This window comes from Bubalus bubalis, chromosome 13 (genome assembly GCF_019923935.1).
Source record: "Bubalus bubalis isolate 160015118507 breed Murrah chromosome 13, NDDB_SH_1, whole genome shotgun sequence".
Lineage (NCBI taxonomy): Eukaryota > Metazoa > Chordata > Mammalia > Artiodactyla > Bovidae > Bubalus > Bubalus bubalis.
Window position 1 is genome coordinate 70,030,340 of NC_059169.1, and position 14,582 is coordinate 70,044,921.

Genomic DNA, 14,582 nt, shown 5'->3' on the forward strand with positions numbered 1-14,582 from the left:
TAAAGAAACTTGGGAGTTTAAAATCTGCCTGAGAGGAGGGCTGTTTGCTCCAGAACTCACCTGTGGTGCAGGTGTCACGTTAGACCCTCTGTTGTGCTAGTTTTGTCACCACTTCAGTTGGCATTGTATCCTTGAAAAAAGGGAAAGCACCCAAAAATGCTCAAGTTCATCATAAGCCCTCAGGCCAGTTTTTAAAATATAACTCTTTAGGTGTATTTAGTTATAAAACTCAAGGGATTTGGATTTTTTAAAATTGATGACTAAATTTCCACAGTTACACTCTTCAGAAAACATTTGTGATGAGTTTACTTCTCTCTTAAGATATTAAATTCTTTTAAGACAGTAATAAAGGGAATTGCAAACGTTTTTGGGGGTAACCAAATTAGATGATTTGGAATTTAGGTAAAAGTCCAACAAGTTTCAAAACTAGCATGAAAATTCTTCATTTATTTAGGCTTATAATTTATTGCTGTATGCTAATAAACACTTGTTCCCCCAAACCACTGTTGATTGAAAGTCTTGGTGCGTGTGGCTTGTGTAGGCCTTATGCAGAGATAGCAAATGTCCTAAGGGGTTCTTGAAGGTATTGAGAAGCTTGCTTGAAAAAGAACAATATTGAGACCTTTTTATTCTGTATTGCAAAATACAGAAGGGCAAAACTGAGGAGATGAAGTTTCAAGGGGGTGCAAATGTAAACTCTTAAGTAAGGATTTTCTGCCAACTGTTGAAGTGTACATTATGGAAATGGACTGCTTTACCAGAGACCCCAAGAGGGATGAAATTGGAGGGAGGAGTAGGATTTAAACATAACGTTTGAGATGAAGAAAATCAGTACATCAGCTTGAACAAACTTGCCTTTAAGAGCACATGTGCTAACTATCTGACTAAAGGACACTAGGGAAATTTCTGGATTCTTTTTAGGACAGTTTTTACTGAAAACCATTATCTTAACTGAGTATATAAGAAAAGTTGAAGATCAAGGTTTAGAGAAATATGTCTCACTTGTCTTAAAACTATGAAAATGTTAATGAGCTACTAAAGTTGGAACATAAATTTTAAATACTAAAAACAAGTTGGCATTTGTTTTCAAGAAGGAATACTTTATCAAGGCTGTTGAATAAATCCAATATAGAACTGGATCATTAAGTTTTCATTTTCCTCTTAAAACTTCAAAGGAGAATAAAGTTGAAGACGTTGGATAAACAAGAAGGGGCCAATTCTAGAGAAATTCTTAAATCACAGTTTTGAGAGGGCAGTTAACTCAGTGTCAATGGGACATTCTTTGATGTCTATTTCCTAGGGTGCTTGGATTTTTCATAAGACTGCAGAGCCACAACTTGGGCTTAGAATCACTGCTTTTGGAATTCTTTATATGTACCTTCAACTGGAGATTTTATTACCTTACCAGACACAGTAGGTGCTCAGTTATTAGGTGGAGTGTTCCCAAGGAAGATCAGTCTCTGAAATTGGCACTGGATTGAGTTGTCATCTGTCATCAAACATACAGGAAACAATTCTGTAGTATAGTTGCTAATCTTTTGAGCCCACATCATAGTTGAGGCTTGAGTAAATAGTGCTATGAATTGGCTGAGATGATTTTTACAACATCTTTTAATGCTGGCTTCTTAGTTTTTACAATTCAATTAGCTTTCAGACTACTATGGTTTGCTTCCAAATTTATAGAGATTCTTCATAGAGAGTTAATACAATAAGGAACATCAGCCTTTGCACACTTGTTAATGTTTATTTGTCCCTCTGGGAAATAGGCCAGTAAATTTTTATTTTGAGTGATTATTTCGGTAAAAGTAATCCAAATCAAATCAAAACATTGAAATATCTACCCCTTGGGTTGTAGATACGATTTCTTTTTAACTGCATATGGAAACCATTCAAGCTTTAGGTGCTAAGAGTGACAGAAATTACACATTGTTTTTATCCTTTGCCAGAAACTTTTAAAAATCCTTTCAATTCTCATAAACCACCTAATGGAGGAGATATATTGTTTCTCCCACGTTGTAAGGAAACTGAGTCACAGGCAAATAGATTGCGTGCTGCTGCTAAGTCGCTTCAGTCATGTCCGACTCTGTGCGACCCCATAGACGGCAGCCCACCAGGCCCCGCCGTCCGTGAGGTTCTCCAGGCAAGAACACTGTAGTGGATTGCCATTTCCTTCTCCAATGCATGAAAGTGAAAAGGGAAAGTGAAGTCGCTCAGTTGTATACAACTCCTAGCAACCCCATGGACTGCAGCCTACCAGGCTCCTCTGTCCATGGGATTTGCCAAGCATGAGTACTGGAGTGGGGTGCCACTGCCTTCTCCAAATAGATTGCCTACTGTCACATAACTAGTTAAAGGGGGAGTCAGAATTGAAGCTCAGTTTGATTGCAGAGCTCATACTTAATGAACTACAACTTCTGTCCTATAGTTAACAAGAGATAGAGGAGACAAAGTGGAAATTAAGCCCTAAAAGGCTCAAAATGACAGTTAAACTTTCTGAAGAATGTTAAGATAGATTTGTATGTGGAAGTACTATACTAAGCACAAAGGAACTTCTGAAGTACTCCATGATGCTGCTACTATCACACTGCAAGACACATTCTCTGAGAGAGGTGTTCTGGTAACACTGGACCTGGGTTTTTGTGTGTCAGCCCTTAATAGCAGTGTCCAGCCCTGAGAAAACTGCCCCACCTAACTGTCCAGAGCAAGTCTGCAAATCTATAGGTCGTATTTGGTTGTACTGCTTTTAAGGCATCCTAGCATCAAAGAGCATTGTTATCTCACTTCATGTGTCTCTTTAGAAGCTAATCAAAATCTAAGAGAAAATAGAACTTTTGTAACTAGAAGGCTGCAGAAAAATTATACATTCAAGTTGTAAACTTATTTTGCAGATTACCCTAAGCTGTGAAACATACCATTTTCTTTGTATTTCATGTCAATTTAAAGGGCTTCTGTCTGGCTTTATCATCATTAGCTTCATCCTGTCCTATAGAGCAATTCTAGGCAGTATCACAGGTTCTCACTGAGCCTTCAGAAATACTCTGGGGTATTGTCTCAGAAGGGCAACCTGCTCCCACCCTCTTCACATACACACAAAATTAACTCCCTTTTCTGTTGTCATCCCTATAGTCATTTCATTATTGCTTATGTTACATCATATTGTGATTATTTTCCTTATTTCTCTATGATTAGCCTATAAGCCTAATAGCTTGAGCCCAGACTATCTTAGCCCATTTAGTGAGCCCATAATCTCATGGAGCACTCAATATCATGTTAATTCCCTTAATAACTGTTGAGTGCATTGATAACAATAATGCATTGATACCAATATTAGGATGACTACTAAAAACAACTGGCTTGTTAGATAGCCAGAAGTTAGATCCTTTCAGTAGAATTTTCCTAAGATCAATTAGATCAAATCTATTTCCAGATCACCAGTATCACAGTTTCATTGAAGGACCACAGGGAAAGAGAAATGAGAAACATGAAATAGTTCTTCCCAGCTAATAAGTTTTATACATAAAGTAAGTCTGTGAAGGCTCTTTATCTCTTACTGAGATGATGCATTAGTTAAGGCATAAAGAATTTCACAGAGTGTGTTTTGTCTTCTAGGTAACAAACTTTGACAGTATACCTGATGTAAGTCTTAGGAAAACTGTGTGTGATAGGTTGAAGTGGCTTCTGAGATGTTCTTCCTGAAGTGTTACAAGAAAGCATTATGGAGGTCAGGAATTACAGTTAGCTCTGTTTCCATTTCAAGATTTGGGGTTTTATAAAATATTAAGTAGTTTTAAAAGTATGAAAATTATTTGATGGCTATTTTCCCCACTTTATCATTCACCTGACTGACCCTACGCTCCATTGCTTAAGACAGCCAAATCCAAATCAACTTTGCTTACACCAGTGAAGTTATATTAGCTTCTATGTAAGAATTCAACCAGAACAACTATTTATGACTGTCTCTGTTTCTCATCAAGAAACAGTTTTCACTTTCATCTTTGCCACTGAGGTCATAGGGTGTGACCTTTTTTCCTAGCACTGTCTTCGTGTTCTTTTCTTGCTGATCTCCCAGACTCTAACTTTAACCAGCTTCCTGAACACACAGTACCCAGCCTCTAAATGCTGCCTGCCTAAATTCATGGCATTCAGCTGCTTGACTGTGAATTGGGAAATCATCTGACTTCTGGACTCTACTTTCATTTGGAGGACCCAAATACATTCCCAAATTAACTGAAGTTCTAGCCTTATAATACTCTGCTTGCTCTCAGATTGATTTTGCATGATGGTCTCTCACTCTTCATGGTTAAAATGCCTTCCAAACTAGGCATGACCTACCAAATACTTGGGTGTTTTATAATTAACAGACCTGTTCGTTGATAATATTCCTGATAGGTCTGCACTCTGAGATTGTTTTATTTTTAAGATGCTTTCTAAAATTAATTGCTCACTGCCAATAATACTCTCATTTTTAAATAAGGAAAAAGCCTAAGATACTGTTGCATTAGTTTAGGATTTTGACATCAAGATTCTAAATACAACACATGGCAACCGTTAGTTACCTTTAAATAGATAACTGCTCAATGGAATTTATCCAGAGACCTGTGTTACCTTTAAATAGATAACTGCTCAATGGAATTTATCCAGAGACCTGCGGAAGGAAGCATGGGAATGATGAAATCAGCATATAACCTTGTCTTCAATCTAGTATGAAAATTCCTTATTTTGGCAAAGTTTACTTTTCATCTTGTTTCATTTCCTGTCTTAGTATGATAACCTTTTTATATGAAACTGCTATTTAAATTTTTGTAGTTTTCATTTGTTCATGTGTAGAAATGTGTAATTTTATTATTTGTGATATCTGATGTATTTCAAGTAACAATTTCCTTATGCATATAAGAACTTTAAAATTAAACTGAAAACATACCTGACATGGAGTAGATTTCCCATAAACATTTAAATTAATATTGAATCAATCTGATTTGTTTAACATGGTAAGTCAAAATTTTTAGAATTCTGTTATCAACAGTCTTACAACTTTACAACCTCTGTTTTCAAAATGTTTACTTTTAATATTCAGTAGTTTTGTATTTAATTTCTCATAGTTGAAAATATGAAACTTCTAGAAACAAAATTTTTCTAGAGTAAATCTTCTTAGACTATGTGTTTGGTTCTGTTACTGGCTCCTAAGGAAAAGAAACTGCAATAATCTAGGTCTTTCTAAAAAGAAATAATTCAGGATTAGGATTCCTATAAGAATTAAGAATAATGTAGAAAATCAAGAAATAAATTAGGGGTGAAAATGTCCATTAGATTAATTTGATGATTCTAGACATGAGAATCTGTAAGTTATTTTCTCTCATTTTGTCCTCATTTTTAAGTCTCAAACAATGAAACTTCCATCACTTGAATCTCATTCAGTAATGTATGTAGTGCTATTTATTCATTCAACAAGTTATTTTGTTCAGAGGCATTTGCCTCTGATACTAGTCTCTTCAGTGTCATCAAAATGAATTTGATTTAGATGATAATTAAGCATGTAGGAGAAACATAAGTTTTCCCACTGATTTAGAAGATCATGAAATGAAGCAGAACAAAAAGTTATAATTTAGTATAATAAAGTTCCTATTTGTGAATGTTGTCCTGAAGAAGTGTTTAGTATCGCTTGGTTATTCTGCCAGGGGAATGACAATGTAAACAGAAGCTTAAACTGTCCTATCCTAGAGAAGTTAAATGTGGTCATAGTCAAATACTTAAAAATTGGCTTGGCTTTAAGTTGTGTGACCTTAAGTAAATTGCTCTCTTCAAGTCTCACTGTAAATTTTTTTTTTCTCACTGTAAATTTTAAGTAAAAGGTCTGTCTTGTCCTAAATTTTTATAATCCTAGGACAGAGTCAGTCTACAGTGTATTTATTTTATAAATAATTCTGTACACTGACATGTTACTCATTAATCTTGCAGACTTAGGTGGAAACCTCAGTTATCACCTTAGAATTTTGGATATTATATATTTACCTTTTCCATTCTAGGAAAAATTTTAGATTTTTTTCCCCATGCTTTGTATCCTTGACTATATGAAACATAGCCAACAGAAAGAAATACAGCTCCATGGAAACTTGGATAAGGAGAGGCACACACTCATTCTTATTTTTGAAAAATAAGAAAAAATTTTAATGTTTATCAGATACAGCATTTAATTGAATTAATGGGACAATATGAAAGTACTGGATATTTAGTCAACTGGCATTTACAATGACCTTAAACCTTGTTTGAATATTTTGTAAAGCAGTAATAAAAATTATAAAATTTCAGTATATTTTGATTTAAGCAATATGCTGAATGTTAAATTTTATGTAAGGATCAAGTCATATAAAATATTATAATAGGTATAGAAGTTTCAAGAGTAGTATTTAATGTGTTTTAAGCGATAATGTCCAAAGGGTGTTTGGTTATAATTTTTCTTAAAGTTGACTTTTTTCTTGAAGTAGAGTGCAAGAGACAAATTCAGGTGGATTCAATTTGAAGAATTCCAGTTCCCTTTAAGCAAAATTTCACTTTATTTCAAACTAAACAAAATTATATAGTATTCGTAATTTGACAACACACTTGAAATGTGTACAGTCTAAAGGATTCAAATTTCAAACCTTTCGATTTAATCTATTGGCTGTAAGCAAGGCCACAACCAAGTATTAATACTTGTAAATCTCTCCTATTGCAAGAAATTGTATCAGAAGGGATTGGATTATCAAGAATGGCTGCTATGTTTTGTTTTGTTCTGGGCTGTGTGGCATGAAGGATCTTATTTCCCCAATCAGGGAACCCATGGATCGAACCCCTGCCGCCTGCAGTGGAAGCACAGAGTCAAAAGCACTGGACCACCAGGGAAATCCCAAGAATGGCGACTGGTTTTGATCATGGTTATGTACACAACATGTTTATGTATGTTATATACCTTATCAAAGTAGAGCAGGACAGTTTTATCCATATGCAGATCTATTTTTGAATAGTGTAAAAATCTGACATGGTGATAATTTGAGGTCTATGCTGCTGCTGTTGTTAAGTCGCTTCAGTCGTGTCCGACTCTGCAACCCCATAGACAGCAGCCCACCAGGCTCCCCCGTCCTTGGGATTCTCCAGGCAAGAACACTGGCATGGGTTGCCATTTCCTTCTCCAGTGCAGGAAAGTAAAAAGTGAAAATGAAGTCACTCAGTTGTGCTCAACTCATAGCGACCCCATGGACTGCAGCCCACCAGGCTCCTCCGTCCATGGGATTTTGGAGGCAAGAGTACTGGAGTGGTCTGCCATTGCCTTCTCCGTGAGGTCTATAAATAAGAGTGAATATAATTTCATCCCATCAAAAAGCTATTAAAATAATTCTTAAAATGCCTTAAAAGTTTTCTGTTTACATTTTTCAAGTGAGATGATCTTTTATTATTAAAGACCTATTCTATGCCCAGTACTTCACAATAGTCTAAAAAAGATGGTCACTGTCTGCAAAGAACTTTTAGCCTAGCTGGTAATATAGTACTGACTTACAAGAAACAACTAGAGAAGAGTGGAGTGTAAAGTCTGGCTTACGAACTTGAAATGCACAGTAGAACCTCAAAGAAAATGTGGATCTAGACAACGGAAAAGACTTCTTAGAGGAGGTGGAAAATAAGTTCCTATCTATTGAAAAATAGGATTAACTCAATGAAATGAAAGAATTGGAGACTTAGTACAGAAAACATGAAGAAAGTCATGATCAGGTATGGAAGAGTAGTTGCAGTTTTAAAACAGATTGGTCTTGGGGAGATGGTAGGGAAATAAGTGTACATGTTTGAGATTGTTTTCCTTCCTCTGCATAATGTGCCCTAATTTCTAATTGAAGAAAATGAGAGTATTCAGATTGCCTGCAGTCTCTTGAAAAATCAAAATGTGGTGATCTGAAGGAAAATAAAACATGAGTTGTAAGAAATATTAGAAGGAAGCCTAGGCTTAAGTTAAATCAGATTACCTGAAACATTGGGCAGTCTAGGCCTTTAACTCAGCAAGTCAAGTGAGAAATCTTGAGAGGAAGGGGTTGCATGGCCAAAAGCCTACTGTCAGGGATACTTTTTGCCCAGTTGAGATTGACCTTACCACTACAGAAATGATTATGAGTTAATACTGTAGTACTGTTGTTAAGCCAAATAAAAACATTACTCCTTTTCCAAACCTCTAATTTTCATCCACCCTTAGCTCAAATTATTTACTCTTAGGATGTGCTTTCCCTCATCTTTAGCTATCTAAATATTTTTAGGGTATCTAGCCCCTGCATGAAATTTTCCCAGTTCACTTTTCTCCTCATACAGAAATACTGTTTCTCTCTTTTGTGCTCCTTACCTGCCCTAGAACAATTAATACATCCTTCTTTATGAGCAGAGGCTTTTTTTTTTTTTTTTTAAACACATTAGCACAGATTAGTTTATTTGGCACCTCTCCCAGGTAACATCCTAACCCAGTTAAAATGCCTAAGAAGTGATTCTAATGAAATCTGATCATGGGAAGGTCCATCTAGTTTATTTTCCATTATATACTCTGCAAGATGCTTGATAAATGCCAATTGATTGCTGAAAATCAGTAGTAATTTGGAGACAATATGTTCTGGAAAGGCTGAATACCAGCTACATAAATATAAAAATGCCAAGGCTCTTACCTGGTAATTTAGAAGTTCTCCATCTTGAATTGTTTCACATATCAGAGCTCCTCTGTTCTATGCTGCCTATTAACATTCAAGCATTAATTAACTACCTTGAAGAAATTTCCTTTTAAAATTTTAAAGCCAGAAACCTATGCATGGGGGAATGAATAGTTGGAAAGCCTATGAAATTTTGAGGCTATTAGTGATCTAGCTGATCATCTAAAACTTTCCAAGAAAGTATAATTTAACTGTATCCTATTGGCTTTTATTTGTTGTCTCTCTGAGGAGATGGACTTCCCTGGTGGCTCAGCTGGTTAAGAATCTGCCTGCAATGCAGGAGACCTGGTTCCATCCCTGGGTTGGGAAGATCCCCTGAAGAAGGGAACAGCTACCCACTCCAGTATTCTGGCCTGGAGAATTCCAGGGACTAGTCCATGGGGTTGCAAAGAGTCAGACACGACTGAGCAGCTTTCACTTCACTGAGGAGATGAGGCTCTCCCAGTGGCTCAGCAGTAAAGAATCCTCCTGTAATGCATGAGATGCGAGTTTGATCCTTGGGTCAGGAAGACCCCCTGGAGACAGAAATGGCAACCCACTCCAGTAGTCTTGCCTGGGAAATCCCATGGACAGAGAGGCCTGGCGGGCTACAGTCCCGTGGGGCCTTAAAAGAGTAGGACACAAAACTGAGCCACTAAGCACACATGCACAGCCTGAGGAGACGGGAGATGCAAGTAGAATGAGAAGTCCTTACATTAAAAGATACTTCTCAGAAAAAAGAATTCCGAGAGCCAGCATTACTATAATCACAAAAATAACTATTGAACATCTGCTACAATGCTTTAAAGTGATTAGAGTTAATGGTATGCTTCTGAATCCCTCTGCTTACTAGAGCTACCTTATTGACTGAAATGGGTTTTCTTACAAACTTTCTTGGACAATTTTATAAAAGACTATCCAAGTCACTTGAAAAAAGCTTTCAGAAATAAAAGAAAAAATTGTGGATCAAATATGGAACTTGTTTGTTTTCTGCTAGGACATTTAAGTTATAATGTGATAAGGATTTATTTTTATGTACCCTTAGAGCTTTTATATAAAATCTATAGGACATTTTTGTCTGATTTCCAAAACCTATATATAAATTACATTTTTTGAAAAGTCTAATGTTGCTTTTGGGTTTGATTTGGCTTTGAGGGAGGTTGACATATTTACCAGACATATTTAGCCAGCAGTCAGGAATTCAACCAGCAATTAAATAATGATTCCCATGGTGAAGCAGTTTCCCCTCTATACTGATTTGCTTTATGACCTGTTTTCTAGGCACTTATTTTGACATCACCACTGCCCCCATCAAAAAAAAAAAAAAATCGTATCTTGTGTACCTAGACCAAGTGGAGAAAGGACTGAGACCAGAAGCAGAAAACAGACATTGTCCATACAGAGCAAAGTGCCAGACAACAGCTCGTTCTAGTAAAAGGCAATAAATGCCACATGTGATGATCTCCTCAGTTCAAAACTGTAAGTAACTAGGGAATTGCAGGGGCATTAGACAGATGTCTCTGCTGACTCAGTAAAAAATGTCTTCATTTTGTAATTTGTGGCCTGTACGCTTGAAAATTAAGATGCTTTGAGTTGTCAAGTACTGGACTTTTCTGGTTTGTGGGTAAGATCCTAAGCCAAAATAGGATGCAGTATTCCCCCAAAAGTAACTTGGGCCCTTTGCCTTAAGACCCAAGGCAAAGGTCACATGAATTTAGATAACTAGGTTAGAACTAAGTCATTGGGCCTTTGTCTAGATATTAGGCAAATTAGGGGACTTTAGTCTTGATAGAGCAAGGAATAGGGAGATGTTATGGCCTCTTGAAACCAAAATAATAAAAACATAAAATAATGGAATTTTTGGAAATTAAATCCAGCTATACCGTATACAGAAGGATTCTAAGAAAGTCTGTTGGCAACAAAACTGGGCATGTGACTACTGTGGTGATCTAGGAGTGAAGAAAACCTGAACAGAATACTGACAATGGAAATGGAGATAAGAGAATAAATTTAAGATATTTCAAAAGAAAAAAATTGCACAACATCATAATGAGTTGAATAAAAGTGGGTGTCAAAAGTAACATTTCCTGTCCTGGAAGACAATGATAGTATCACTGAAAGAAGAGAGTTAAGAAAAACTAATTTGAGAAGGAAAGATGTTGAGTCCCATTTTTGTAATATTGAATTTAAAATGATATCCAGGCATTCTTTTGGAATTGCTTTGATTAAAAGTCACTGAATATACAGAACTGGAATTCTGTGTAAAAGTCTGACTGGAGAGGCAGTGTCAGTTACCCATTCAAAGCTGATACGGGTAGACAAGCTAACTAAAGATCTTTATTAAAGACAATATATCCCTTTCTTTTAAAAAGAAGTACATAAACACCTACATTTATGTAAAAAAAAATATTTGGGTATGTAGTCTTAAATAAACATTTCCAAAATGGAATTAAAACCTTTTTTTTCTTCGAGTGTTATATCTCAAGCTTCTGCCTTTAGGAAAATTCCTACACTTGTATCAGTTATGAAAGTCAATAACTAAAATGTGTTCATATTCTTGAACCTTCCCTTTGCTTCTATTCACTAAACAAAATCTTTCCCACTGTTAAACTGAAGGAATGAAATGGAGAGCTTCAAGTCTAAACAATTCAGTCAGTTAAAACTGTAAAATTGACATAACTTTAATTTCTCAAATGGAAAAGCATGTAATTAAATTGTGGGAAATGTGCTGGTCTCCAATTTCAAGAAACAGTGCAGCACAAAGGCCTGGCATTCTGGCTGAAGAATTGTAATAATAAACAGAAATTTGAAAACCAGGAAGATGAGTTTTCCAAGACAGCAACTGTGGCATTTCAGAAGAGATATAACAAGAAATTCCAGAAGATGGTCAAAATAGGTTTAGATAATTGAGATTCCATATTTAAATACTTGTTTTTGATGGAGAAAAACAGTTAAGAGGAGATTAAGCTAAGAGGTCAAAAACATTTTCTCCTTTCACCCTAAATTGGGTTTGCTTCTGAAGAAAAGCGTTAGCCAAAAAAAATCAAATAGAGATTCAATACTGCTTAAATTGTACCCAGAAATTTAAAAAGTGACCAAGCAAAAAAATTTTTTTAATTAATTGAAAGTAGTAATCTGGTTTTCTAGAAGTTAGACCTTGCTTTATAGGATTCCTATTTAGAAAGTCAAAGTATCTTGATTGGTTTCTCTAGTAATTACATGCCCATCATGAGACAGAAACATATAACTCTACATTTTAAATTTCTAATATATTCTACTTTAATGATATGTAAGGAAACCTAAAGTATTAACATGTGCTTCCAAAATAGCCTTTTAAAAACTCAGTAATATATCTTATGAATATACTAGAATCTTTTAGACCCTTTTACCTAAATCTTTGAACCGTTTGATTAATCCAAATTCAGTGAACCTATGTCTTCAAGTCAAGTTATCCAGAACTGGGAACATTTGTTTCTATGTTTCCATCCTAGTTACATCTGACTTACGTGCCAGGTCTGATGACTTCTACTATCTTTTCATGACTTCTAAATTATGGAGGTAAGTCAAGATTTAATATTGACTGTAGTCATGTAACATTCATTCTGAACTTGTATTCCTTTAATATTTATTTAATTACTAAGCATTCTTGTAGCATTACACTTTCATTAGCATATTATGGTATATCCTAGTTTGGCTTGGCTATTTTAAATGTATAATTTTGCATAACCTTCAACTACTTAGTATTTCTATATACATCTATATGTATCTATATACATCTCGATTTTTGTGTGGTTACCCATATAAACTCATAGACAAATACCATGGGTTTCTTTCTGTAGTCTTTAACTTGAATCAGCTCATTCAGACTCTTCATGTAAAATATCACTTGTCTTTGAATCTACTGTAATTCTTGTTTTTCCAAGTGGATGTTTACTGAGACTATAGTGTTCCAAATTTTTCACTTGAGTTCAGTAAGAGTGTTAGATGTCTATCACTGTTGTTCAGTTGCCAAGTCATGTATGAGTCTTTGCAACCCCATGGACTTTTGTTAGCTGCCTCCTGTACAGTATTACAAACCTCTGTCCATCGTTCTTCAGGGACTCTGTTCACTGGATCTAATCCCCTGAATCTGTTCATCACCTCCACTGAATATTCACCTCCACTGTTTGGCACTGTGGGGGAATATAAAGACCAGTATGAAGCACAATCCCAGTCCTCATCTTAAAAGAACTCATGGAACCGCAGACATTGCAACCAGACTTTCTTGGGGCGTTTTTACAAGAAGGGTAAGATAAACCTCTCCTATTTGGCTTCCAACTTGGGAACCCAAAGATATTCAAATTCTTACCAGAGTGTGAAATGAGAAAAGTAACATGAAATACAAACACTTGGTAGTTGGTGTGTTTTACTCAACTGACAGAATAAAAAAAAGCCACTTTAAAACAATGATTTCTGGATTTGAGGTGTTGGTGTGAAACCTGAAGGTACAGAAAACTCGGTGATTAAGTCTTAGGCATATTTCAGTTTGGGGAGTTAAGTCCTATTTATTCTGCTGTATTTTGTTGCTTATTTATTGTGTGCCATGCTTAATACTCATTTCCCATTCACCATGTAAGGGGTTAGCTTTTTATCTATTAAAATATTTGGGGGGTTGGATTGACCTCATTGCTTAGATAAATATTAAGGCATTTTCTAAGCTTAATAATTTTGAGATGATGAGTCTTTTGGTGAAATTTGTACAAAACTTTTTATCTCTAATAAATCCAATAGAAGACCTAACAATTCAAAAAGTGTAGTTCTGGGACAAAGCTGGTGAGCAATTATGTTTTTATGATGTTGTTGATATTCCAGAAATTAAGTAATTTATAGTAATATATTTTCATCTCATCTCTTTACTTCTTAAACTTTTGCTTAAAACACTAAGTTTGATGTTACACTGGTGTTTTCCATGGGTTCAATAGCTCCAGGAAGGTAATAAAATTTCCCAAATTTCCTTTTAAAAATTTCCTCTTACTGCCTTCTGCATTGCTCAATGTGCTGTTACAGAGTCAACTTCCCCAACACAGAAGAAAAATAACAGTAGAATATGGGATATTTAAAAGTCTTAGCAAGTCTTTTATTATTTCACCAAGGTCTCTGGTAATGTGACCATTTCTGTTGTTCATGATAGAGAACCAATACAAAGATATATATAACTGAGCTGACATTTGTTAGATATAAACAGCATATAAGACAAATTAGAAACAGCTTACAATTCCCTAAGTCATATATTTCTCAAACTGCTTTCCCTTGACCATTTATATTACTTCAGACTCCTGATTTCAGGTATATTTTGAAGTGAAAGTCACTCAGTCATGTCCAGCTCTTTGCGATGCCATGGACTTTACAGTCCATAGAATTCTCCAGGCCAGAATACTAGAGTGGGTGGCCTTTCCCTTCTCCAAGGGATCTTCCCAACCCAGGGATTAAACCCAAGTCTCCCACATTGCAGGCAGATTCTTTACCAACTGAGCCACAAGGGAAGCCCAAGAATACTGGAGTGGGTAGCTTACCCCTTCTCCAGTGGATCTTCCCAACCCAGGAATCGAACCAGGGTCTCCTGCATTGTAGGTGGATTCTTTACCAACTGAGCTATTAGGGAAGCAGCTCAAATTAAGTTTGACTTTAACATAACTCAGAATTCTTTGCAATTATGACTTGTATGTTAAATTTAAGAATAAAATCAACACTAGAGCTCCTTTTCAGAAAATCCTTTTTAGGAAGAACTTCCAGCCACTTAAAAGTTTACATTGTTGAGATTCAAGAATAAGCTAAAATCCTTAGTGCCTTATCAGAAACGAAAGTTTAGGTGATAGAAAGAGGCTGAAACAAACGTAAGTGGGAGAATAA

General features: G+C 35.7%; 1 long non-coding RNA gene across 1 annotated transcript in view; it reads left to right on the top strand.

Annotated features, from left to right (window-relative positions):
- Positions 1 to 14,582, top strand: part of LOC102413401 — a 51,255-nt gene that overhangs the window by 34,228 nt on the left and 2,445 nt on the right. The window contains exons 6-9 of the long non-coding RNA XR_006543810.2: positions 6,810 to 6,933; positions 9,975 to 10,172; positions 12,185 to 12,251; positions 12,791 to 12,979. This is a non-coding gene — a long non-coding RNA (uncharacterized LOC102413401). The remainder of the gene's footprint in view (positions 1 to 6,809; positions 6,934 to 9,974; positions 10,173 to 12,184; positions 12,252 to 12,790; positions 12,980 to 14,582) is intronic.